At 41.4% G+C, this 27469-nt stretch overlaps 1 protein-coding gene and 1 pseudogene across 5 annotated transcripts in view; one reads left to right on the top strand and one right to left on the bottom strand.

Moving 5' to 3' along the window:
* MGST3 (microsomal glutathione S-transferase 3) overlaps positions 1-27469 on the top strand; it is a 1219025-nt gene that overhangs the window by 464852 nt on the left and 726704 nt on the right. The window contains exon 1 of one of the 5 annotated variants that reach the window (XM_050768858.1): positions 14251-14260. The exons of the other annotated variants lie outside the window; for them this stretch is intronic. The gene's annotated coding sequence lies outside the window, so the exon portion shown is untranslated. Of the gene's footprint in view, positions 1-14250; positions 14261-27469 lie in introns of those variants that run through there. 5 annotated transcript variants of the gene reach the window in all.
* Positions 22090-22422, bottom strand: LOC126941985 (60S ribosomal protein L35a-like; annotated as a pseudogene).

The following is a 27469-nucleotide window of genomic DNA, read 5'->3' as shown; positions in this document are numbered from 1 at the left end:
AACTACCAATGACATTCTTTACAGAATTAGAACAAACTATTTTAAAATGTATATGGAAACCCCGTCTCTACTAAAAATACAAAATTAGCCAGGCGTGGTGGCACATTCCTGTAATCCCAGCTACTCGGGAGGCTGAGGCGGGAGAATCGCTTGAACCCAAGGGGTGGAGGTTGTGGTGAGCCGAGACCACACCATTGCACTCCAGCCTGGGCAACAAGAGTGAAACTCTGTCTAAAAAAAAAAAAAAAAAAACTCAACATCACTGATCATTAGAGAAATGAAAACCAAAACCACAATTAGTATCATCTCACACCAGTGAGAATGGCTATTTTTAAAAAGTCAAAAAGTAACCAGTGCTAGTGAGGTTGCAAAGAAAAGGGGGAGCACTTACACACTGTGTTAGTGGGAGTGATGGGAGTGTAAATTAGTTCAACCATTGTGGAAAGAAGTACGGTGATTCTTCAAAGAGTTAAAAACAGAACTATCATTTGATCCAGCAATCCCATTACTGGGTGTATACCCAGAGGAATATAAATCATTTTATTATAAAGACATATGCATGCATATGTTCATTGCAGCAGTATTCACAATAGTGAAGACATGGAATAAATCTAAATGCTCATCAATGACCGATTGAAGAAAGAAAGCATGGTAGATATACACCATGGAATACTATGCAGTCATAAAAAGAATGAGATCGTGTCTTTTGCAAGAACATGAATGGAGCTGGAGGCCATTATCCTAAGCAAACTAACACAGAAACTGAAAACCAAATACTGCATGTTCTCACTTATAAGTGTGAGCTAAATGATAAGAACACATGAACACAAAGAAGGGAACAACAGGCACTGGGACCTCCTCGAGGGTGGGAGAAGGGAGAGGAGCAGAAAAAAATAACTATTGGGTACTAGGTTTAGTACCTGAGTGACAAAATAATTTGTACAACAAACCCCCATGACATGAATTTACCCATATTACAAACCTGTGCATGTATCCCCGAACCCAAAATAAAAGTTAAAAAAAAAAAAAAAATCTTGCAACATCACTTAAAAAAGTTTTAAAAAAGGTTAAAAACAGGACTCTAATGTATATATAAGAAGTTCATATGTGATAAAGATGACAGCAGAAAGTTTGGTTTATTCAATGCTGAGTTAATTAATTTGTTGGAAAAGGTAAATTTCAAGATCAATTTCAGATGAACTAACATTTTGGTAAAATATCAGGATAAATACTCTCTAATTCATCTTTTGGCAAAATTGCAACCGTGTCTTACTTTAATAGGAGTAAATGTAGATATTTCTCATGATTATATTGAGCCAGTATCACTTTTTAAATATATGGGAAACACCGTTTTTAATACAAAGCATTTTACAGCATTTTTTCTAATCACAGCACCAAAGATAGGAAAATAATATATTTGGCTACCTAAAAAGCCCCCTACCCCCAAACAAAACAAAAACAATACCAAAACAAAATAAGTTATAGGCAAAATTTTAATTAAAATATAAAATTCAGAAGAAAATATTCAACCTGTGTGAAAGACAAAGGGTTAAGATCTTTTGCATAGCAGTGTTTACAAATCCATAAAAAACTTGGCCATCTAAAAGGAAATGAGAGATAATTCTCTGCTTTAATTCACAGGCATTCCATGTTGCAATCTGTCCATTTTCTGCCTTCTTTCTGCCTTCGGCTTTCCTGTGGCCTATCATCTTGGCCCAAACTTAATGTTATTAAGTGGCTGTGTTATAGGTTGTAAATGGGTTTGTGAAGTTTTCTTTTTTCTTTAGAGAGGGATTTCTCTTGTTGTTATTCCTTTATTTCCTAAAAATTAATTCCAATGGTTTAGTGAATTTTGAGAGTGGGGAGTGAAATGAAAATACTGTTACTCAACCAGCTTTCCATCTACATCTTCAGATGATGTTTCACTGCAGTTTTTAACTTAATGGGACTGTATTAAAAGCAATGTTTCCCCATATACTTAAAAAGCAATACTGGTTCAATATAAGAATGAGACATATCTACATTTACTCCTGTTCAAATAAGACATGCTTGCAACTTTGCCATATGAGTAAAGATATGCCGGGAAGGAAGAAAAGGCTGTGCAGTTTGAGTTTCGCTGACTTCTCAAGCAAGAAACATGTTGGCCCGAGCAGGAATTGGCATAACCTCCACAAACTGTGCCTCTACATGAAATCACTTCATTCTTCACGTCTCTTCTTCAGTGAAGTTTAGTAACTGGCCTAGTCAAAAGATATCCTTTCTTTGAAAAAAGTTTGGATAGGAAAAGGAAAAAGCAGTAACAGTTGTCACAGAGGGTGAATAGCATCTTTGACATCCCAGATTTAGCTGAATGTCATTAGGTTGGATTCGGATAGTTGAATACTGCTGATATTTGTGCTCTTCAGCCAATTCTATATTTGATTCCTTCTTCCCAAGGGCTTTTGCGAAACAAGGAGTATTGCATTAGGAACAGAGCTGTGGTTAGCCTCCTAGTCATTATGGTGGAATAAACAGTAAGACACGCAACACAAGCAATGAAGAGGCCAGTGGGAAGAGAGAAAGGATGGGGTACCATTACTTTTTTCACAATTTATCCATTGTTTCCCAGTGTTTGCATTTGCTGAACGTTTATTTACTTATTTTAAAAAAAAAAAATCTGTCTTGCTCTGTCACCCAGGCTGAAGTGCAGTGGCACAGTCACAGCTCACTGCAACCTCAACCTCCAGGGCTCAATTGACTCTCCTGCCTCAGCCTCCCAAGTAGCTGGGACAACAGGCACACACCACCACTCCTGGCTAATTTTTGTAAAGACGGCATGTTGCCATGTTGCCCAGGCTGGTCTTGAACTCCAGAGCTCAAGCTGTCCGCCTGCCTCGGCCTCCTAAAGTGCTCTCTCTCTTTACATATATATATATATATATATATATATATATAAAACTTTTGAGCTCCTAGAAAAACAAGAATTATATTTTTTATATAATTTTATATACATAATATACAATTATATATATAATTATATGTATATAATTATAGAGAGAGAGAGAGAGAGAGAAAGAGAGAAAAACATGATAAAATCTGGCTTATTAGACAGTCTGCCAGTAGAATATTTATTTGCAACTGAGTATATTCACAAAATAATGCTCGTTGCTATTTGTAATAATGGAGGAGAGACTAAGACCATCCCTGAGAAGGTTAAAGGGTGGTAGTCATTTTCAGATCAATACAAGAAGACTCACTTTATACCTGAAGTTTGCTGGTGATGGCATAGACCTTGCTCTGCTTCCCCCTGCATACTTTTTATGGTACCAAAGTACCCAAACTAGAAACCTGGGCATCATCCTCTACTTCTCCCACTCTCTATCCATACCACACCCACATTCTTATAAATTTTTTTTAACTTTTACTACTGTCTCTCCTCCTTCCTTGATCCCTCTTTGTCAGGCCCTGCACTAGCTTCCTTGGGGTCTCCCGAGATTCCATTCTTATCCAGTTCATTTTAAAAGCAAATTTGATCCTGCCAATCCCTTAAAACCCTTAAATGACTCCCTTTCAACTTCAGGATAAAATCCAAACTCCTCAGCATCGGGTAGTTTCTAGTTTGGGCTCTGCTTGATCTGTCCACATCCCTCCATCCATAGTCCATGCTCCAGCCACACCTGTCACATGATTCACACGCTTGCTAAATGTTTGCTATTTTTGCCCACTTCTGAATGGTCTCCACTCACTCCCTCACTATTCCCCTTATCTGCCGAACTCATTTCTTTCTTTCAAGAGCCAGCACAATGTCATTTTCCCTTGGAAGCCTTATTTCATTCCCCAGCCTTCCAGACCAGGCCATTCCTCATGACCACTCCCACAGTGGCCACTCCACAGCTCTTTCATAGCATTAATCACATTTTATTATAATGCCCTATTTACGTGTCTGGTTCCTCCCCTCTGTCATGTTGAATTGAGCTCTCCATTGTTAGTGGGTTCCAAACAGATGATCAATGACACATTTCAAGGAGATGAAATAGGAGAATTAAGAGTCAGATAGAAAGGTAGAAAGGACCTCTTAAGTCTCTTCAACTTTTTGGTGTCTGAATTTCTCTGACTCCGAGATCCTCAAAGATGCTGCCATTCCTTGAAAATAATCAGACAAATAATGTCATCACAGTTTTATCATAGAAAATACTTTTATTTTTTATTGCCTTTTGATATGGTTTGGCTATGTCCCCACCCAAATCTCATCTTGAATTGCAGCTCCCATAATCCCCACTATTATGGGAGGGACTCAGTGGGAGGTAATTGCATCATGGGGGCAGGTTTTTCCCATGCCGTTCTTGGGATAGTGAATACGTCTCATGAGATCTGATGGTTTTATAAATGGGAGTTCCCTTGCACAAGCTCTCTTACCTACCACCACGTAAGATGTGACTTTGCTACTCCTTCACCTTCTACTATGATTGTGAGGCCTCCTCAGCCACGTGGAACTGTGTGTCCACAAACTTCTGTTTCTTTATAAATTACCCAGTCTCGGAGATGTCTTTATTAGCTGTGTGAGAAAGGACTAATACACCTTTGAAACTGATTATCCAGCAATAGAATTGCTATTTTTAGTAGACATAGGGTTTCACCATGCTGGCCAGGCTGCTCTGGAACTCCTGGCCTCAAGTGATCCACTCACCTAGGCCTTCCAAAGTGCTAGGATTACAGGCGTGAGCCACTGCCCCTGGCCTACGACAAATGATCTTTGATGATCCTTTGTACTCAACACCTCAACTTCCATGGCTAAGGCCACACTCTGCTCAGAGTCAGATACAGATAGAGATGTTTTTGTTTTTATTTTTCCATTGATTCTGGTGGTATTGATGTCATCAGTACTGGAATCAAGGTCTCTAAAGGGTTTTGCTAAGGCGGATAATTCTGAGATTCACGAGCAACACCTTCCGTAAAGACAATGACAATGGTGGAGGGATATGAGAAAGAAAGGAGAGAGAGAGAGAAACAGAAGCTGCCCAGGCTTCCAACCCCTGAGGGATAAAGATGTTGGGATCTCAGCCAACACCCTTAAGTAATAAGGAGTGATGGGAGAGAACGGCTGACAGTTTGTGACATGTGACATGTGACTTTCTAATGACCCAGAGACTGGATTTGTTCTAAACAGAAAGAGCTTTTAAGCTGACATCAGGAACAGTTTCCAGTCCAACAAGTAGCTCATATCCCTCTCATGAAGGAAAAACCCAGAGGGAAGTAATTATTTAGAGGACCAGAGCTCTGCCTTGGAATCTAAATTGACAATACTTTGTCAAACTCCCATTGAGTCATTGACCACACCCATTCTGACATGGAAAGTTGCCTCAGTGGAAGCAAAAGCAGTCTTCAGAGTAATGTGTAAAACATATTTGTAGGAGCATAAAGAAAAGTATGAAAGAGTGTCCCCCTACCAAAACTGTTAATATTGGGTATTTCAGGAGGTTAGAGTCAGAGAAGGTGAGGAAATTAAACATTTTATTATACTTCCTGACTTTGTAACAAATATAGATTATGTTTATAATTATTAAAAATCAGTTAAGGCTGGGCATGATGGCTCACACCTATAATCCCAGCACTTTGAGAGGCCAAAGCAGGAGGACCACTCCAGACCAGGAGTTCAAGGCCAGCCTCGGCAACATAATGAGACTCTGTCTCTATAAAAAATTTAAAAATTAGCCAGGCATGGTAGCCTGCACCTATAGTCCCAGCTACCTGGGAGGCTGAGGTGGGAGGATCATTTTGAGGTTGTAGTGAGCTATGATGGTGCCACTGCACTCCAGCCTGGACAGCAGCGAGACCCTGTCTGTAAAACACAAACAAAAGCAAAATCAAAAAATACCAAGTTAAGTAAAATAGTTATAATAAACTACACACACACACACACACACACACACACACACACACACATATATATATAATGATAATAAGTAAAGTTTAGGCAAACTTGTGTCTAGGACCAAATAGCAGAGGGAGGAAGACAGGAAGCTTAAATTTGTTGACTGTACTTTGAGCCAATCTGTGACATATGTGATTTCATTTAACCCTCACAGACTCACAATTTGTTGAAATAAATACCAATAGTTCCATTTTACAGAAGAGGAAACTGAAGTTCAGGGCAGACTAAGTAATTTGCCCAAGGTCACAGAGATAGATAATAAGCAGAAGAGCCAGGAATTTAACCCAAGTCTGTCTTCAAAAGCCATAGCTTTCCACAAACCCAATTTTATGAAATAATTTCTCTGAAAAGTAGATTTTTTTCTACACATCTTATACAAATATAAGTAAAGAATATTCATTTCTTGTTCAGTAAATTCCTTGTATATCTGAAGAAGGAATTCACTGAAAGTAACAATTCTATGGTTAAAATAACATTACTTTCTTTATGGACAGATTTTTCTTACTACTTTGCCATAAACCTTCCTCTATATATCTATTGAAGAAAGGACATTTACTGATTTTTGTTGTTGCTATGGAGTTAGTATGTTAGAATAATATTATAGTTGTGAAAGTGAAGAAGGCCATAGGAAAGAAAACACATACACAAAAAAATGTGTTTGGAAAGAAAAATAATCCAGCACTGTTAGGATATGTGATAGGCAAAGCAGATACTTGGTTAAAAGATCATAGTTCATGCCTCTGCTTTTTCAGCTATAAAATCACATTGAAAAAAAACCCAACTATTTTAAACACATTATGAATTCTAGACATGTTGAAGTTATTTTCATGCCGACATGGGTGGGGTCTGCCACTCAGGAAACTTGCCCAACTATATTCCATTTTCCCATATCTTCGTGGACTCTCAGGCAGTTCCTCAAGTGTTTGTTCACGTTTGGTCATAAATACAGTCATTTATTTAATTATTACTCCATTTCAGGTATTAAAAGGTCAAATCTAGTCTAACATGACTTTGATCTCAAGGCTGGGGAGAGATGACTCACGCCTGTAATTTCAGCACTTTGGGAGACCGAGACCAGGTGGCTTGAGGCCAGGAGTTTGAGACCAGCCTGGGCAACAAAGCGAGATCTTATCTCTACAAAAAAGAAAAAAAAGAATTGACTAGGTGTGGTGGTCCATTCCTGTAGTTCCAGTCACTTGGGTGGCTGAGGCAAGAGGATCACTTGAGCTCAGGACTTCAAGGTTGCAGCGAGCTATGATCGAGCCTCTGCACTCCAGCCTGGGTAACAAAGCAAAAGACTGTCTCCAAGAACAACAACCACCACCACCACAACAGAAATTCAGATCTCAGGTGCAATCTGCAATTCTTTTCCCTCTTTATCACATGCCTCTCTTGTGGCTCAAGCACCTACAGTGAGGGAGGGGGCAAATGTGGCTTCTCATTCTTGGCCACCTTTCAACTTTGCCTTCTGGATATCCTGGGGTCCAAGTAGGGGGAAGGGGTTTATAGATGAAGAAGGGAAGACTTTCGTGTTACTGGTGCCAAGTAATCCTCTCTCGGCTAACCCTGGCTCTCTGTGTTGTTCACCCCACAGCTATTACTCCCGAAGTACTTTTGCGCCAACAGGCTTCCTTCTTGTATGGTGACTCAAGTCCAGAAACTTCCCACAGGACCTACGTGGCCATAGGAAACTCATTCATCTCTGCCAGACCAAAACGTGGTAGTGGAGATGGCTGTCTACTACCACTGTCTCTCCTCACTCACCATTGTGCATGGCCACAGCTGGTCTTCAGGCCCAATTCTAGGAGAGAAGAGGCAACAGTCATGAGTTTCACATACAATCTCAAAGAATCCTTCCAAGGACCCTTTCACCCCTTCTCCCTCCTTCAACTCCACACCCTGTAAACATCCAGTGGGGAAGTAAGAGGCCTTTCTCTCACTTTTCACAGGTACCCTCAACTTCTATGTGTATTTCTCATGAATCCTTATCACTTGATTTGGGGAAGGACAACCCTAAAAAGGTAAATGCAGAAGAGATACCACTACTAGCCTAAAACCTTTCAGTGTAACTCTTCAGTCACTCATTCAATCTCTGGACTTGTTTTATATGCACTCCCGGGCATTGATGTGGTTTGATGTTTGCTGAACAGGTCCTGCTTTCTTTAAGTATGTTCAGCAGAATGTTTTAATTCCTCTCTTTAAAATGAGGGGATGTTACCAGAAAGGAGTCCAGATCCAGACCCCAAGAAAGGGTTCTTGGATTTCATGCAAGAAAGAATTAGAGGCAAATCCATAAAGTGAGAGCAAATTTATTAAGAAAGGAAAGACATAAAATAATGGCTACTCCATAGGCAGAGCCAGCCCTGAGGGCTGATGGTTGGTTATTTTTATGGTTATTTCTTGATTATATGCTAAACAAGGGTTGGATTATTCATGAGTTTTCTGGGAAAGGGGTTGGCAATTCCCAGAACTGAGAGTTCCTCCCCTTTCTGACCATATAGGGTAACTTACAGACATTGCCATGGCATTTGTAAACTGTCATGGCACTGTTGGGAGTGTCTTTTAGCATGTTAATGCATTATAATTAACATATCATGAGCAGTGAGGATGATCAGAGGTCACTTTTGTCCCCATCTTGGTTTTGGTGGGTTTTGGCCAGCTTCTTTATGGAAACCTGTTTTATCAGCCAGGTCTTTATTACCTGTACCTTGCACTGATCTCTTATCTCATCCTGTGACTTAGAATGCCTAACTTCCCGGGAATACAGCCCAGTAGATCTCAGTCTCATTTTACCCAGCCCCTATTCAAGATGGAGTCACTTTGGTTCAAATGCCTCTGACAGATATACTTCTTACCCATTGTTCTCAGCTTGGGGTTTTAACCAACATTCCAGGATACTGGGAAAAAATCTCACTCAATATTTTGTTCCCTAAGAAAAATGGCTTTTGTTAGCTTGAAAATTCTTTAAGAAGATGAAAGAACAGAATTTCAAAACCCCCTTAAGAAGTGAGCGAAGTCATAAAATTGTAGACATTTTACAGCTTAAAGTATCTCAGAAATCACCACCTTCTCTTTTCTTTTCTTAAACTTTTCTTTTAGGTTTAGGGGTACATGTGAAAGTTTGTTACACAGGTAAACACGTGTCATGGGGGTTTGTTATCTTTTCGGCTCCTTTCCCTCTTCCCACCTTCCCACCTTTCATTATTTATGAAAAAATCATGTTCCAAAAAGAATAATTGACTTGCCCAAGGCCATAGCTATAGGGCTAGTTATGAGCAGTGCTCAGTCTGCCTATAGATTCCTCTCTTCATGCATCCACAGGGTAGTAGAAAGTATTTTTTTCCTTCATTGTGATGCTTCCCTATTATTATCATCCTTATTTTTATCATCGACACACTGAAAAAAATTTATGACCTAACAGTGTTTTGAGATATTAAAATTATAGTTAAACACATTCATCTGGAATACCATCAAAAGCTAAAACGGGAATTTTTACATATTCTTTATTTTGCTTTTATGAGGAAGAGGCAAATGACATGTAAACAAGTTGCTGTAAACAAGTTGCTATTAGAAACTTACCCAAAAAAGAAGCTTTTAAGATATGTCATTTCTTGATGAATCTGGTCAATACAGTTTCTCCTTATTTAAAAACTGAAATAACAAACCTTTACATTTCCGTAAGTCTTTGCCACTTAGAACTCTTCTTTTCCTTTATCTTTTCTTTTTTTTTTTTTGAGATAGGATCTCACTCTGTCACCTAGGCTGGAGTACAGTGGCACTATCACAGCTCACTACAGTCTTGAACTCCTGGGTTCAAGCAATCCTTCCATCTCAGCCTATCAAGTAGCTAGGACTACAAGGCACCATGCCCAGCTAAGTTTTAACTTTTTTGTAGATGTGGGATCTCGCCACGTTGCCCAGGCAGAACTTTTCAAAACATCATTTGAAACTCTGCATTGAGAAATTAGGTTATAATGATTACCCTGAATCACTACAAATGACTTTTGTTTTTGTTTTTGCTTTAATAGGAGAAAAGGCATATAAATTTATTTAACGTGCACACAGAAACCTTCAGAATAAAACCCAAGCCAACAATAAGGTGCAGAATCTTATATTCCATCTTGAGGTTATAGAAAAAAAATGTGAGCTCAGAGTATAGCCCAAAACTGGTTATGTTGGTAAATCAGGTTTAGTGGCAAGACAAGTTATGAGAGGGAGAAAGGAAGAGGCCAATCTAGCAAAGGTAGCCTTGTTATATGGATGAAGCCTCGTAGAGAGCAGTGCTCTGAGAGAGTAGACAGTAAATATGTTTTCAGACCTTTAAAGGTGTCAGTCTCAGTTAATCTCTCCTAGATCCAGGAATTGCCTAGAAAGGGAAGGCCTGGCTGCACTAATGAAGATTCTCTACAGCTACAAATTTCTCTCAGCTCAGTCTGCTGGCCATGCAGCAGCCATTTCAAAATGACTTTTGAATAGTCCAAAGAAGACGGAAATTTGTTCTGCATAATTTAGTGGTAAGTGTTTAGAAATAGTCCTCCCACTTGTGGTATTGGCAGATGGAAATGCTCAGCTAACTAGTACATTCCAATAACTGAAGTACTTTGCTTTCCCAGCCATGTTGGATATTGGGTTGCCATTCCAATGTGCTTCCAATGGGCAGATGCTGTTGGCTAAAACAAAGTTCTTAAATCCTTTTGTATTAGTCAGAGGTCTCCAGAAAAAGAAACCCAATAGGAGGTGTAGATACAGATAGATACAGATATAAATATATAGATATAGATAAAAACATTGGTGATAAAATATGGGCTCACATGATTATGGAGACTGAGAAGTCCCACAATCTGTCATTGACAAGGTTCAGGCCCAGGAAAACTGGTGATGTAGTTTGAAGACCTGAAAGCCAGAGAGCCAGTGGCTGTAGATTCCAGTTCAGGTCTAAAAGCCTGAGAGCCAGGAGTCCTAAAGGCAGGAGAAGATGGATGTCCCAGCTCAAGCAATCAGGCAGAGAGCAAGTTCATCCTTTCTTCATCCTTTTGTTCTGTTCAGACCCTCAAGAGATTGAATGATGCTTTTCCACACTGGGAAGTGACAACTGTTTTACTCAGTCCACCAATTCAAATTCTAATCTCTTCTGGAAGCATCCTCACACACATACCCAGAAGTCATGTTTAAATGGCTATCTGGGCATCCTGTGGTCCAAGCAAGTTGCTACATAAAACTAACTGTCACAATTTTTTTCTACAGTATCAAAAAGCCTTAAATTATATTCTAGAAATTTATCCTAGAAAAATACTGAACAAGTGTGAAAAGCTGCTTTACAATGATATTCAATGTTGCATTTCTTATAATTTTCAACATTAAGGAATAACCTCCATGTCTAATAAAAGAGGGATGGGCCCAAAGATATTATACAGTGACAAAATGGAATTTTATACAGTCAATAAAATGGTGATATAGAAGACAATTTATTGACATCTGAATGTGTTAATGACATTTTCTTTAGTGAAAGAGTAAGGTGTCAGGGTGTGCAGTAAAATTACAATTTTGTTTTAAAAAGTTATGTATCGTTAAGTTTGTGTGTACAAGAGAGACTATTGCTGAGATATGGATATCTTTGGCTTGCTGCCCCTCAGAATCTATTTGTATGAGTTGTTAAGACTGATATTCATGAGATCTTTATGTTTTTTGGCTCAAGAAAGAGAAAGACATATTGGGGATGAAGATAGCCAAAGTGATGGAGGGAAAAGGAGGTGGGAGCGATTTCAATGGCATGGACTCTGTTTCAAAACCCAGCCAGTCAGGTTTTGAGTCTCAACTGAGAGAGAAGTTAGGGAGAAAAGCTGACGAACTGTGTTGGTAAAAGTTTGCTAGCCTCTGGGCACCAACTATGCCACTTCAGGATCTAAGGAACAAGATGGGCCTCAGATTTAAGAGAGGGTCGCTGGTCAGCCTCTCCCCACCCTCCCACTCGTTTCAGGCTGGCACCAGCCTGTGCCCACCGAAGGAGCCATCTTATGGAGAATAGCAGCAGCACGGATGGCAGGCAGGCTGGAGCAGGAAAGAGTTGTGTTCCCAAGCATGTGTGAGACTCCAGGAGCCTGCAAGACATGCCCCGAGGGACAGCTGAAATCCGTAGGGAGCAAGTCGGGGCTGGGATCTGTCACAATGTGTGTAGTAACCTAATGTAGGTTTTTCGACCTTGGCACTTGTTGACATTTTTGAGTGGCCAATTCTTTGTCATTGAGGGCTATCCTGTGCATTGTAGGAAGATAAGTAGCATTTCTGGCTTCTACCCACTAGATGACGGTAGTCCCAACTCATTTAGTTGTGACAACCGAAAACGTCTCCAGATATTGTCAAATGTCCCCTGGGGTTAAAATCTCCCCAGGCAGAGAACCACTGATATAATGGAATCACAACTACAATGACAGGTTAGTGAAAATTGGTGCATGATAACAGCTAACATTTAATGAGTCTTTGTAGTGTTCTGAGCTTTGTGTTTTTAACTCATTTAATGCTTACAATAACTTCATGAGGTAGGTTCTATACTTATCTTCATTTTAAAGATGCGGAAATGAAAGCACAGCACAGAGAAGTTAAGTAACTCTCCCAAGCTTACACAGCTGAGAGGTGGCAGAACGAGAATAGGACCCCATGCAATCTGGCTATGGAGACCTCGCACTTAAGAAATGCAATAATATGTTAACAATTGCGGAACTTCTATGAGATTGCCATTGTTCTTTGTAGGTTTTTATTTTTGTACTTTCTAATTTTTTTTCAGTAAAAGAAGTCACCTTAATAAAAAGAGAAACATTATTTAGCCAGTAATTTACTCAGAGCCAGTGTTGCTGCACACCTGTATGAGCCCGCTTGCATGGTGAGTATATCTCAGCAAAGAGCCCCATTGGGTGTCCTTGTGCACAATCCCAAGAAAAGACCAAGATGGCCAACATAATTTTATACTTGGACCGAAAAACAACAGTATAAAAGACAGACTTGGCAGGGTGCGTATTGTCTATGGTTTGCTGAGTTCAATCTTCATATTGTCTCTCCTAACTATGCAGTGAATGAATTCGTAGTCCACGCTCCGTGGCTCACCACCGCAGGCACTCACCTGAAAGCAGCAGAGGACAGCCTCTCACCTTCAGCAGCAATGGGCTCCTCTCTGCGTAGTTGCTGATGCTGTTCCTGGGTGGAGGGGCTGGTAGTGTGTGGGTGAATAGGCATGGAGGCTGAGGCTCTGGGAAACAAAGGGCTGAGCCCATAGGCTTGGACTGAATCTTGCCCATTTGTCAAGCGCTGGCTAGGGGAGGCACTCGGGGTGATGATTCCTGCCAAGGCTGGGGCTGGCAGCTGAGCGCTTCGCAGAGCCTGCCTGTCAGTCACTGCTTACGCTCATCCCTTAATGGCTCTTCCCTTGTCATTTGCCTGGTGTCGCTTTTATCTTAAGTGAATTTAACAATGGTGAAAGGTGCCAGTCTGAGGTCCCCAGAGAGGAGCTTTGCCGGAAGAGCAGTTAGAATGAAAGTCGCCTCCATCAAATTGCCTCCGCTGCCCCATCTCAGGAATAAGTAACCCCACGGCTGCAGGGGTACCCCGGAGGCCTGGCCGAGCCAGCCGAGCTCTTCCCACAGCTCAGCAGGCAGCCTTAAGGGAAGCCAGCTGCAAGCAGGTCTGCAGAACTGGAGACATCTTGCAATTGCTTTTTTCTTAATTTCCACACCCAGGAGTATTTCAGGAGGAATTTAATCTCTATGTTTCTGGTTCATTTACACTTAACTTGTCACAGGATTCTTTCCAAAGAGCCATTTGGTGCCCAAGAGGACTTGTGAGCTGTTTAAACATATATCCATCTTTAAAAAAAATTCTTGAACTAACCAGGTTCAAAGCAATGTCTGAGCCACACATGAATAAGAGATGGTTTTAAATTTCAAATTCAGTTAAATATCTGAGCGTGGTTTTGTGAGGCAGCCCATCTCACAAATCAATCAATGGCAGGTGAAAGCAAGTTTCAGTTTACCGACCCTGGGTTGGGAGTTGAAGTTAGGGTGTGAGATGGGTGAGCAGGAGAAGTAAGAATAGAGGAAGCAAGAAAATAGACTAGCCGAAGGCATAGTAATTCCAGTTACTACTTCTGACCTCTTACTATATACTAGGTACTATACTAAGTTCTTACAACAACACTATAGCAATTTTCAGATTACCAAGAAACTTTCCCTGTTTTATACATGAATAAACTTAAGTTTAGAAGTTAAGTAAGTTACTCAGGTCACGCAGCTAGTAACTGATGCATCCAGACTGAATTCAGCTCCTTCTGAATGCAAATCAGCAACATTGAAATGAGTGGGGGAAATGCAGGAAAGAACTAGAAGCTTGGCCAGTTCTGGGTTCCATCCTTTGCCACCACCCATCAGGGTTCTATAATGCCAGAGCCTCTTTTTGTGTTTCCATCCTCATCACCTCAGAAAACATGGTGGGATGGAGGGCGAGTCTGGCTGATTCCAAGACATCTCATGGTGCAGACTACAGTTGCTCCATTTGAAGAGCTTGCTTTCATTACAATTGCTGGACACCATCTCCTATTCACCTAGCAAATTAAGCTTGAGGTACAGCTAGGAAGAACTGAGCTCTGGCTTCCTGACCTCTGAGTGAAGCCTGACTTTACTTCTGAAGGAAACTGGAGGCAAATGATTTCTTAGGCACTGAGGTCAGTTATTTCTGTGGACCTTGTATTTATTTGTATTTATTTATTTTTTGTTTATCTATTTTTTTGAGACAGAGTCTCACTCTGTCACCCAGCCTGGAGTGCAGTGGTGTGATCTCCACTCACTGCAGCCTCTACCTCCCGAGTTGGAGCAACTCTCCTGCCTCAGCCTTTGGAGGAGTAGCTGGATTTACAAGTGTGAGCCACCACGCCCAGCTGATTTTTTTTTTTTTTTAATATTTTTAGTAGATACGAGGTTTCACCATGTTGGCCAGGCTGGTCTCCAACTGCTGACCTCAAGTGATCTGCCCACCTCAGCCTCCCAAAGTGTTGCTATTACAGGCATGAGCCACCATGCCCAGCCAATTTTTAAGACAAAATTTCTTTGTATGTTCTGAAGATTTAAGAAAGAAACAGGTAGGGGTGTGTGTGTGTCTGTGTGTGTGTGTAAGATATCTGTGAGAACAGAGGACAGTTTTCTGCTCGACCAGGAGCCGAGTTTGCTTATCACAGTTGAACAACAGTTTGTTTGAGGCCTTACTTCCCTTGCTATGTAGTTCATGAAGTGCTGAGGACCTCTGATGGTAGGACTGTTGTATTTGATGTTACGTATGCCACACTGAGAAACAAACTATCAGATGCATTTATTTTGGTTGTTTTTTATCCAGCACCGCTGCCTTGTGTGCGGTTTATAGAGATGAGCATAGATCTCTCCAAGGGTGAAGGCCACTCGCAGACTGTCCAGTACTTCTTTCTCATCTATTTAAACATGCATGGACACTGCACTCACACTGTTCTTTAAATAAGGGCTTTCCATTGAATTAGTACATGTGGAACTCACAAAAGAGAGGATGAAAAGTTCTCATATGAAAGCAACCCAGTGCACAGGATCTGAGAGGACCTTGGCCACAAGACCTGCCACTCTAGAAGGAAGCAGCTCATAGGTCCATGCCTGAGCAAAGAGAAGCTTGAGTTGATGAGAAAATGTGAAATGAAGCCCAAAACAGGGGCTTTCCCTGGGTCTCCAAGGTTTATAAATACTTCTGGACGCAAAGGCATGAAAGATGACATACCTCTATCCACGCCCAGGAGATGGTGTTGGCAACAGATGTAAAAAGGATTGGAGAACTGTAAGCAGAGGGGGAAATGCCAATTTCAAGAGGCAGCAGCTCCTTGAAAGCACCTGGGATAGCTGAGTCCAGACTTGATTGGTCTCTCTCTACTGTCAGCTCCTCTGGCATCCATGGTCGCCCCTATACAAGGCAGTGCTTCACCACAATCAGGTTAGTATTGGCTTTGCCTGTTTCATGTAACCCCGTGTTTCCACACATCATCCCCTTCTCAAAACCTCCAAAGGTTTCCCCTTACTGGCACAATGAGCGCCAAACTCATTTCCTCAGCCTCAAAGCTCTTTTCCACTTTTACTTTCAATATTTCCTCAACAATGTGCACGATGAACGCTCTACCCTATTAAACCTGATCCATTTGTCACTTAGGGGACCCTCTGTCCCAGTTTTCCCAGAACACAGGATTGTTGGTGCTAGAACCAGGAAGTTCTAACCAAGGCAACAAAGGCAAACTGGGATGAGGAGGCTGCCTATCTAAGCCACCCCTGGATGAACACATTTGAATTGCTCTACTTCCATACCTCTCATGCTTCTCCCCAGCTTAGAATGCCACCTGCTATTTTCTCTACCTGTTAGAATTTATTCATCTGCTAAGGTCCGCATCAAATTCTATCTCCTGGGGGAAGCTTTTGCAGATCTCCCACTGTGACAATCCATTTCTCTTTCCTTGGAGATTCCAGTAGCTCTGGTTGTCTGGAGGACTGTAAGTGGGAGGAATTGAGTAGAGTGGTTGGGAACATGAATTTAGGAGGTAGATAGGTGTGAGTCTGAAATGTGATTGTGACCATTGCTGATTGAATGCAAGTCATTTAGCCTCTCTGTGCCTGGGTTTTCTTGTGGTTAATTATGGTGGGATGCATAATTATAATATCTAGCTTTTTGGGAGGTTGTGAAGATGAAATGAAATCATACACATAGCACCTGCCTCATGTGGTATATTGATATACACAATGTTACTATTCTTTGGTTCCTTTATTCAGTGAATATTTGTTGAGTACCTTCTATATGCTGGGCCCTGTTCCTTGAAACTGAATCAAACAGATTAAAAAAAAAAATGCCCTCAAGGAGGTTAGATACTAATGGGGAGTGGAGGAGACATAAAAGTAAACTATACACTGTGGCAGATGGTGATAAATGTTAGAAAAATAAAGCAGCAAAGGGAGATAGTGAGGGCTTTATATAAGGTGGGGCGAGAGAGCCTTAAGCAAAGACCTAACAAAGGTGAGGGGTTGAGCTGTGTAGATATCTTGAGCAAAGAGGCTTCCAGGTAGAAGGAATAACAAGCACAAGGTACTGAGGAAGACTGTGCTGGAGATTTGGGGATGATATGACTGGAGCAGAAGGAAAAAGAAATGTGCTAGGGAACAAAACCAGAGGTAGTAGGAGGGGCAGACCATGGAGGACTGTGGAGGTAACCAAAGTACTGTGGCTTATTCCCTGCACAAGAAAGCATGATCCTGAAAGTGTTTGGGACAGAGAAATCCCATTTTCTGACTTCTCATTTTAAGAGTCGTTCTTGCATTGGGTTGAGGACAGACTGTAAATGTGGGCAAAGGCAGAAACAGGAGGATCTGTCAGGAGACTGTTGTTGTAAAACTGGGTGAGAGAGGAAGATGACTTAGACAAGGGTGCAAGAAGTGAAGGTTATGAGCCTGGTTAGATTTTGGCTCTTTTGGGGGTAAATCTTGGCTCTTTTTGGAGGTAGATCCAACAGGACTTACTAACAGATAGTAGCCTGACTCCACTCAGGAATGACTCGAAGGCTTCTCTAAAGAAGGATAGTGTCACTTGTCAACTGAGATGAAGACTGGGGACGTGCAGGCCAGAGAAGAGTTTAGCTTTGGAGATGTTACGTGTGTGATTTCTTTTAAACACCCATGTGGAGGTGTTGAACCATGTGAACCAGGCAAATCTTCCTTCAAAAAAAATAAATCTCAGGCTTATTTAGTGGTTCAAGAGGAGGGTAGAGATTAGTGAGGGATAACTAAAGCCCTTCCCTGAGACCTCCCCTAGGTATTACCACCACTACTCAACCAGAAGCTCAGATTCACCATCTTATACTTTTTTTCTGAACCTCCTTCAGTTCTTAGAACAGGACTGGGCACAATTCATTTCTGATTTGTATTGACTAGTGACCACAGAAACTGTAGAGCAGGAACTTTGGATTTCATGAGCTCTTTTAAAACAGAATCTTTGTGCTTCTAAGGCCTTTTCATAAAAGAACCCTGCCCTCCACGTGGAAGCTTTCTGAAGGTACCCAGCGTATTCCATCGTCCTGTGTGAACCTTAGTGAGCACTCACTTAGGCAATGCTTGGTGGCAGACAATGTCACTCTTCTAGGTTCTCCAGAAACAAGAGAATAAAAGGTAGAAAGAAGATGAATGGCCTTTGCCTCTGAAACAGCTGCTACTGTTCCCGCATCTGCATGGCCAGTTGATTTAGAGATTTGTGAAGAGAGCCTCTGAGCCCCTCACTCCTGCCAAGTGAATTGCCAGGAGCATCCTGTGGCAGGAATTATCATTCTACTCCAGGTGCTGCAGGACAAATGCCCTGGAGTTGGAAGATGAAATACCCTTGCTCCTAGAGGAAGCTGCAGGCACGACCTGGGCACCGTTGTGAAGATGAAGGTTATCCTGCCCTGAATAGCCAGCAACTTGGAGCTAAGTCAATAACACTCATCAAAGACTAATTCCAGAGGGAGGCACCTAGGACTTGCTGTTGCTGAAAGACTGATAATATTGCCAACTCTCCCTCACTTATGCCAATGTGCCTGGAGGTGGAGGTGGGCACCATGGAATAGTCGCTCCAAACAATACATAATCCAGAAACCGAAATCATTTCCCTTGATTGTGAATGATATACTCATCTTTTTGCCTTGTTCAGGCCACACTTTGCAGATATTCCAGATACCAACTGATTTGCCATAGCCCCATTCCCCTCCCGCTCCTCCACTTCCAAAATAAATGTTCTAGAAAAATATTTCTGTGATCAAATACATTTGGCAAATTCTGGGTTAACAAACTGCAATAGGTTTCTTTGTGCAGGATTTCTCAAAGCTTTTAACACGCAAATGCACATTGAAACCTTCCAAAGGGAAAGAACACAGGCAGTAATATTTGAGCAGAAGGACCTGTTTACCAGAAGCACCTATTAAGGCAAGTGTTCCCCTAATCACACTTTGGGAAATGCTTCCTTAGGCTAACATGAAAATGGTTTTCTTTCTCTGAGACTAAATGATGCTTGGGGAAAGGGTCCAGGAGCATGCTGAGGACTGGATTTTTAAAGTGCCAGGAGGTTTAAAAAGAAAGCAAAAGACAGGGAGAACTAATCAGTCCAGGAGCATGAGGGGGCCATCGATTCTCCTGCCTGGCCTTTACTGACTCACTAGCTTCTGGCTGAGGGGTCTGGCTCCATGGGAAGGGCTTTGCCTTCAGAAGTTACCAACAGGCATTTGCTTTAAGACCTGGCTGGCACTATGTAGTGCTAAAGGAAGGAAAAACTGAATGAAGACCAAAAAATTTCACCCAAGGCTACTTTGAAGGGGGAGGGCCTATCAAAATTTACATGCACAAAAGTTTTCTCTTAAAACAAAACCCTCAGATATTCTTTGCCACAAAATTTTGGCCAATATTTTCATGTAATGAGAAAATCAGAGAAGTTAATAGGAGGTATAGGGGATTTCAATCTAACCTGCTCTATCCGTCATTTCCTCTACAATATATGGAAAAGCCATCCTGTTGCTATTTGAACACCTCCACTGGTTGGGGGTCTCACCACCTCCTAAAGCAGCTTGGGCCATTTCAGACACCTCTAAGTGCATGGGTCTAGTACAGTAAACTCTACTCCTGACTAACATGATCCTGAATTTCCAGCATTCTCAGTGCTTGCTGCTTTGAGCATAGTATGCACTAGCCTTTGCCAGTGAGTAATGCAGAACCTAAAATAAAGCAACAATAAGTCAGATAGACTGACAAAACGAACAGAAAGAAACACACAAGTAAAACAGCCAAAAAACAGCAGTCTTCACATTTTTTACTATTTGGGAAAAAGCAAACCTACGAAGGTGCCTTTTCGGTTAAAGAGGAAGGTTGTTTTGCAGGGAAGACAAGAGGATGTATGTGAAAGTGTTTTGAAGAACTCACTGGGATATACACCTAAGTGTAAGGTATTTACTAGGGGATTAACAGTGGGAGCTATCACAAGGCAGGGAGAGTAGGAGGGGGAGAAAGGGTCTGATTGCTAAGAGGCTGGTAGGAATGAGAGGAAAGCAGCGGAGGACGGGAGCAGGAAAGATCCGGAGGAGTCACGTGCAGAGGAAGCAGGTCAGTAGATGGTTACGTGCCCTCCTGAAAAATCAGTTTCTACTTATGAAAATACTACCTTGGTCAACACACACCCTCAGCTATGTTGCCTAACTGAGAAATCTGGGCGTCACCCTTAGCCTCTTCTTTTTCTTCATCCCACTATTCCTGCCAACCTGTTGTCAAGTGTGGAAGCCCTCTCTCTTAAACACAAGGAAGCTGTATGACGTGTTCCCAGAGAGTAGGTGCGGCGCCCATGATCTTTTAATTAAGATGAACTAAGAGCCTTTTAACATGCAAAGCAATGAGAGGCAAAAAAACTTCCCTGTGAAGATCTCACTGTACCACTGGGCACCATTTACCCAATCAAGGGAAGATGTACTTCTGGACAAATGAGGGGTTAAGACTCAGTTTCTGGATCAATGACAGCACCAGAATGAACTAAAAGGCAGGAATGCGCTTTGTTGGAAGGATTCTCTGCCTCCCTGCATCTCTGAATAGACAACTGCCTTCCTCATGACGTGTTCTTTACCCTTGGACTCTCATTCAATTGCTCCTGGACACCGTGATGAAGCCACCGGGCATGGCAAACATCACCTGACTTCAGCCTCAGACTCAGCTGAGGTTGTTCTGAATCTTCACTCACACTGGGGTCCTTTAGGGTGCTTAAAAAGAGAAAATAAGGGGATGTCCTGAAAGAAGGACCGGGTGATGGAACGATGTGCATATGAAGTGGCAGGGGTCTGGTGAGTGTGTGTATGTATGCACACATGTGTGTATATGTCTATGCATGTGCTCAGAGGAAAGACAGGTTAAGCTACGGTTTCACATCTTCTCCAGCTGCCTCCATCTTGAAAACTGGAAGATTCTCTGACTCTAATTCACAGAATTCTCTGGGAGGTGGAATGATTATAGCACTTAGAGATACTAATGATCTACAGGGACTGAGAGGTCTCCTGATTTGCCTTCAGGCCTTCAATGACCTTTGTCAGCTTTCTGTCTCCATCCATGGTCTGTCAGCCCAGAACCCATCACACCCAGCCAAGCCCAGTATCATTTTCTGGCTGGAGCAGCTTCCTTAACTTACAGGTCTCTGGACCTTGCCTGCATCTACCCAGTCACCCTTAGTTGACCTCTCTGAATTCAGCATCTGCCTACCTTATTGCACATGTCCATTCTAGGGATCTCAATATCACATGTCTACTTTCACGTGTAAACCAACATGTGGGACCTGTGGTTAACTGTAAAATGCCACTCTAGGGCATTAAAGATGTGTACTTTATGAAACGCTCTCTAGGAGAAAAAAGTGATAACTCAGCAAGCAGTTTGCTTCATACTAGAATCCTTCCAAGTGTCTTTCCCTTTGCAATTCAAATTTTGCCCCTTAAATCACCAGTGTGCTTCCTCCTGGGTCCTCAAACTCTGGATGCCAGCCCTTCCTAGTCGGTCCTGTTCTGAGGTGCTGTATATGCCCACGGGATGATGAATGCTTGGAAGTCACCTATTTTTGGCCACCCAAAAGCTCCCATGCAGACATTTACCAGGAATTGTGCAGTTTTCATCTGCCTTTGCATGCTTAAGTGTCTTAACTTTAGGTGTGTGTGAGGCAGTGAATGACTGTTCATTTGAGACTAGGGGGTCTGGTTTTTAGGAGGGGCTAAAAGATTGATGAATCATGCTGCATTGAACACTCATGGGGTGGGGAGAATATGGCGTGAAGTAGGCATGAACTGTGGAATCAGTCCTGGGTCGCAATCTGGATTCTGACACAGGGAGCCTTAATCTCTCTGAACTTTATGCATGAAGTTGATTATTGTGAGAACTGAGTGAAATAATGCATATAAAGCGCCCGGTACATTACATACATACAACAGGTTCTCAATAATGGCAACTTTTGATTATGATTTATGAGCACCTCTCAGATGTAAAGTGTTAGGTGCTGCAACACCTACAGAGATTTATTCCACATTTGGGTGCAACATCCAGGCTCTTTTTTTTTTTTTTTAAGAGCGCAAATCCACGTTTATTTATTGACTTTTCCTTAGTTTAAATCCTTAAGGGGTACAACATCGCTCGGATTCTGTGTCCAATAGCCTTAGCAGGAAGATTGCTTTGGAATTTGGCACGAACCATGCTGCTGTTTCCGTGGGCCCGAGTTAACTTTCCCCAGATTACTCTGGTTTTGTTTGGTTTGCCGCCAGGAGTCACTATGTTGTTTTTTGCTTTGTATACGTAAGCGCATCTCTAGTTCAAAGAGAATTCTGTTTCATCTCGGGCATAACCACCTTCAGCTTTAAGAAGAACTGTGTGCTCCCTTTGGTTCCGGAGACCCCGCTCATAGCCAGTAAAAACGGCCTTGGACCACAGCCTCCCAAACATATTTTCTTTTAGAAGTCCTGTTCCCAGCAGGCCTCCACAGGAGCCAAGATGGCGGGAAGAGAAAAGCAACATCCAGGCTCTTACTTACCATGTCAATGCTTCTCAGCCCTGGCTAATGCTGTAATCACCTGGAGCTTTTTTTTCTAATTACAATCTTCTGATACTACAGTTGTCCCTTGGTATCCTGGGGGAATTGGTTCCAGGACTCCCTCGGATACCAAAATCCTCAGATGTTCAAGATCCTCATATAAAATGGCTTAGTATTTGCATATAATCTATACACATTTTCCTGTATACTTTAAATCATCTCCAGATTACTAATAATACCTAATACGATGTAAATGCTATAAATAATTGTTATATTATACTTTTAAATTTTTCTATTATTTTTTGTTTTATTGTGATTTTCTTTGCTTTCAACATTTTTTCATTTAAAGTCGGTTGAATCTGTTCATGCAGAACCCACGAATATGGAGGATAGACTATACTTTAAAAAATTCTTGACTTAGCAATCTGGGGTGGGACCTGGGAATCTGTGTTTTGTAAAAGCTGTGGGAATAATTCTAATGATCAAGCAGAGGTTGGAAAGAACTATTTAGAGCCAAGTGTATTTGGTCACTAAATCAGTAATTCTTAAAGGCATGGTAATAACAAAGTTACTGATGCAGTGGTTGATGAAGATTTTTTTCCCAAATAAACACATTGAGTATTCCCCTTCAGCCAACCAGAGTAGAGTAGAACCAGAGGGGAGGATGTGCATATATATTTTTTAAGTTTGTAGGTAGTTTTGCTATATCTCCTCTTCTCCATTTCTATTGGAAACCCTTCTATGGGACAGTCTTGGAGCTCAAACCCCAGTGGAATGTCAGCATTCATCTTCTCTGGTACCATCCATGTGCCTTGTGATTTTAGAATTCCACATTCATAACTTGAATTCAATTTAAGACAATGCCAAAAGGACCTCCCAGAAAGCAATATGGTGTTGGGATAAGAAGCCACTCAGGGCAGATTTGCCCCAGAAACTGATTCATGAGATGTTGCAAGTCAATGACAATCAGAACTAAGGGACAAAAGGCAGTGGTCATTTTGCAATTCCCAGCACTAAAACAAATACCTAGTTGTTGATTAGTTTTCAAGTCCTGGAGATAAGTTGCCTCCAAAGAATGAGAAGTTAGGTAAGTGAGTAATTTCATGTTGAAATGTAGGAGTAAAGGAGGCAGAGTGTCCCTTGAGAGTACCCAGCTGCGAGATAACCCCAAGGGGCAGAAGGCAGGTGCATCCTTTCCACCAAGTGACAGACCAGCTGGGAGGTGCATCCACTTACTTCTCACAGCAGCTATCCTGGATCTGAGAGACTTGGAAGCTGGAAATAGGTGCTAGCCCGAGGTGTATTTACTGGAGGCCAGGGGTGGCAGGGGAGAAGAAAAGAGGGAGATTGAAGACAAGTGTGCATCCTGATTTGAGAAATTAGCAAAGACTGCAGATCTTCAGGAACCTAGACAGTCTAAACATGGGAGATGACTATAGAGGCAATATTTATATGAAAAGATGCTCCATGAGAATGTCAGCCCCATGACAGCAAGCGCTTTATCTTGTTCAGACCGTCAGTTCTTACCAAAATGACTCATCTTGTTCCACTCAGATATAAAAAATAAAGCACATTGCTTCTGTATTATCAGGGAGGAAAAAGCAAAGGGGGAAAAGCCACTATTTAACAGATACCTGTTCTGTATCTACTATTTTAATACCTTGGTTCCCAAACTTTGTTGCATATTTCAATCACCCGGGAAGATTTTAAAACTCTCAATGCCCTATAGCAGTTAATCCACAATAACTGGGGGTGAGAGACAGGCATCGGCATTTTCTAGAAGATCCTCGGATGATTCCAATCTGCAGCAAAGCATGAAAACAACTGGCTTCACACATTGTTCTTTTAATCTAAAAAACAATCCTGTGAGACAGGCCTCATAAATTTAGCCCTGTTTTACATATGAAGAAGGATGATAAGAGGATAATCACTTGTCCAAGATCAACCAACAATTAAGAGCCTAACTTTGGTTAGGTTTAAAATTTAAGTACAGCACTTATCCAGTGGCTATACTCTTTTCACAGCATATACAACTGCTCAAATTGTCGTAATAAAATGCCACAGACTGGGTGGTTTAAACACCAGAAATTAATTTTCTTGTGGTTCTGAAGGCTGGAAGTCCTAGATCAAGGCCCGGCAGGATGGGTTTCTGGTGGGGGCTCTCTTCCTGGATTGCAAATGGCCACCTTCCTGCTGTGTCTTCATAAGATAGGGTCAGGGGAAGGAGGAGTGGGAAGACAATGAGCAGGGGGAGGAGGAGAAGAGAAGGCATTAGCTCTCTGGTGTCTTTTTCTTTTTTCTTTCTTTCTTTCTTTCTTTCTTTCTTTCTTTCTTTCTTTTTTTTTTTTTTTTTTTTTTTACAGAGTCTTGCTGTCACCCAGGCTGGAGTGCAATGGCACTATCTCGGCTCACTGCAACCTCCGCTTCCCAGGTTCAAGCAATTCTCCTGCCTCAGCCTCCCAAGTAGCTGGGATTACAGGCGCCTGCCACCATGCCTGGCTAGTTTTTGTATTCTTAGTAGAGAAGGGATTTCACCATTTTGGCCAGGCTGATCTCAAACTCCTGACCTCAAGTGATCCACCCACCTCAGCCTCCCAGAGTGCTGAGATTACAGGTGTGAGCCACCACACCCGGCCTGGTGTCTCTTCTTATAAGGATATCAATATCAGATCAGGGCCCTACTCTTATGACCTCATTTAACCTTAATTATCTCCTTAAAATCTCAATCTCCAAACACAGTCACACTGGGGCTTAGGGCTTCTGCGTATGGATTTGGAGGTGGCACAATTCAGTCCATGGCATGCAGTGTTTGGTATCATACTTACCATTCAGTAGATAACCTGTCGTTATTCTTTATTTATAGGAAGCATATTCATCACCTAACACAGAATGTCAGTTTTTGTGAGATGTCCTCCAGCTCACTGAAGAAAGAACAAGAAGCCATAAACTAAAATCTCTAGTAACAGAATTGAGGCTTAGACACTAGAATGTGTTTCCTGAACAAGATTGTTCGGCATATTTAAACGAAAAACATCCAGAAATTGTTTCTGCCTCTGCTTCTTTAAGGAACAAGTGAAATTTCAGATGAAATGAAAGAATCATACTTTTGTGAACCAAGATATTCCGGGAAGGATAGCAGATCAGAACTTAAGGAGCACTTTCTCCCATGCAAGCTGTTCTAAGGATGATGAAGTATTCCTACTGATGCTCAGATAGAAACATGCCTCGCTGGTCTAATTCTGTGTGGCACGGCACTTTGCTGGTCTAATTTCGTGTGGCATGGGCACTTTTCAGGGCATTCAGCATTTGCGGAACCTCGCTTACACTTTATCCAAGATGGAGGACAATTTCTAACTCTTCATTTACTTCTATTTTTATTCGAAGATAAGACCCTCACAGCAGAAAGGAATTACAGCCCAAGTTAGCTGTGGAAGTGGTAGGAAAAGACCTCAGCTCTTTACAGGAGTGCTAGTGCCTAGGTGCAGATGAAAGGACTTTGTTCTCATCTTGTTAGTAAATAGACAGCGTTCAGACAGGACTAAAGAGCCGAGATCTTTGAGAAACCATATCAAATATGAGACAAGAAAAGTAAAAGCCTATGAAAGTTATCAAGAAAGAGAAAATGATTGAAGCTAGAAACTGCATACTATAAAATAGATGTGTATTGTTTAGGAAAATTCTCAAATAGAAAATTAACACATAAAGAGTATTTATAAAAGAAAGGAGTAGTCTCAAGCATTAGCACAGATTTACTTTGAACAATTCATACATCCCCAATGCATGTCTTTATTTTGCTATGATTATTAGACTGACATATCAGGAAAATGCTACATGTCTATTTCAGCAAGACATTTGACAATATTTTAAATGATATCCTTATGAACAAGATAAAGAAGTGTGAACTGGCTAGAAATTCAGTTATATGAATTTATTGGAAAACTCATAAAAATTCACATTTTAGACTGATATTAACAATGGGAAAAATTTTTAAATAGTAATTATCTTATTAATTAGTTTAATAATTATAGTATTAATGATAACTAATATTTATCAACTAACAGTGTTTTATATGTACTTTCATTGTTTTAAAAACTCATAGTCATTAAGTCTCATTGGTAAACTTAGTGCAATCTTGTTAAATATTTTTGGCAATTATTTGGTGAATATCATGCAAACAGTTTGGGGTGTCAGAAAACTGGGGGACAACACTATGTTGGATTATTTAAAACAGAGATATTGGAAAAAAATTCAAGTGATTTTCAAACTTTGCTGATAGCATCAGAAACTTTCCCTTTAGAACATTTTTGAAAGACAGATAGCTGTAAGCATATAAAAGGAAAGTTCTTTGGACTCTAGAAGCATCAAATGAATCTCACCCATGAGCAATGTCTGTATTAAAGGCCTACATACCTGGTAACTTGAATGTGAACATAACAAAAGGAAGTTTGCAGAAATCAACTCCTGTCCTCGAGGAACAGATGACCTAGAGTTAATAACAAAGAAAGACAGAAAGGTATGATAGGAGATAGAGACACCCTAACAGACAACCAAACACACAGCCACAGCCAGATCCATGAAAAAGAGTGATGGGTTACAGTGGGTGCAGGTGGCTGGTTCAGATGCACAGATGGGGGTAGGAGGAGAGAGGGCTTGATCTGTGTGCACATTCATGTATGCATTTTCTCCCATATGTGCACTGGGGGAAAGCAGAAGGAATGTGAAAGTTTTTGTCAGCAACTGGAAGGACAGTCTCTCCTTCATAAAGAAGAGAAACAAATGGTTTGTCAATACTGCCTGGTTACTTCCTCAAGCAGTTACCAGAGAGTACCCTCCCTGGATAAAGCTTGTCCCTTGGGGTGCAAATGGCTTTGCCTTTTCCTTTTGCACTCACATGAAGGAAAGGGAGGTAGAATCTGCCTTGAGTCCACCCCTCCATTGACCCCAATCCTGGAGCTGCCC

This window comes from Macaca thibetana, chromosome 1, assembly GCF_024542745.1.
Source record: "Macaca thibetana thibetana isolate TM-01 chromosome 1, ASM2454274v1, whole genome shotgun sequence".
In the NCBI taxonomy this organism is placed as follows: Eukaryota; Metazoa; Chordata; class Mammalia; order Primates; family Cercopithecidae; genus Macaca; species Macaca thibetana.
This window is presented reverse-complemented; position numbering and strand designations above follow the sequence as displayed.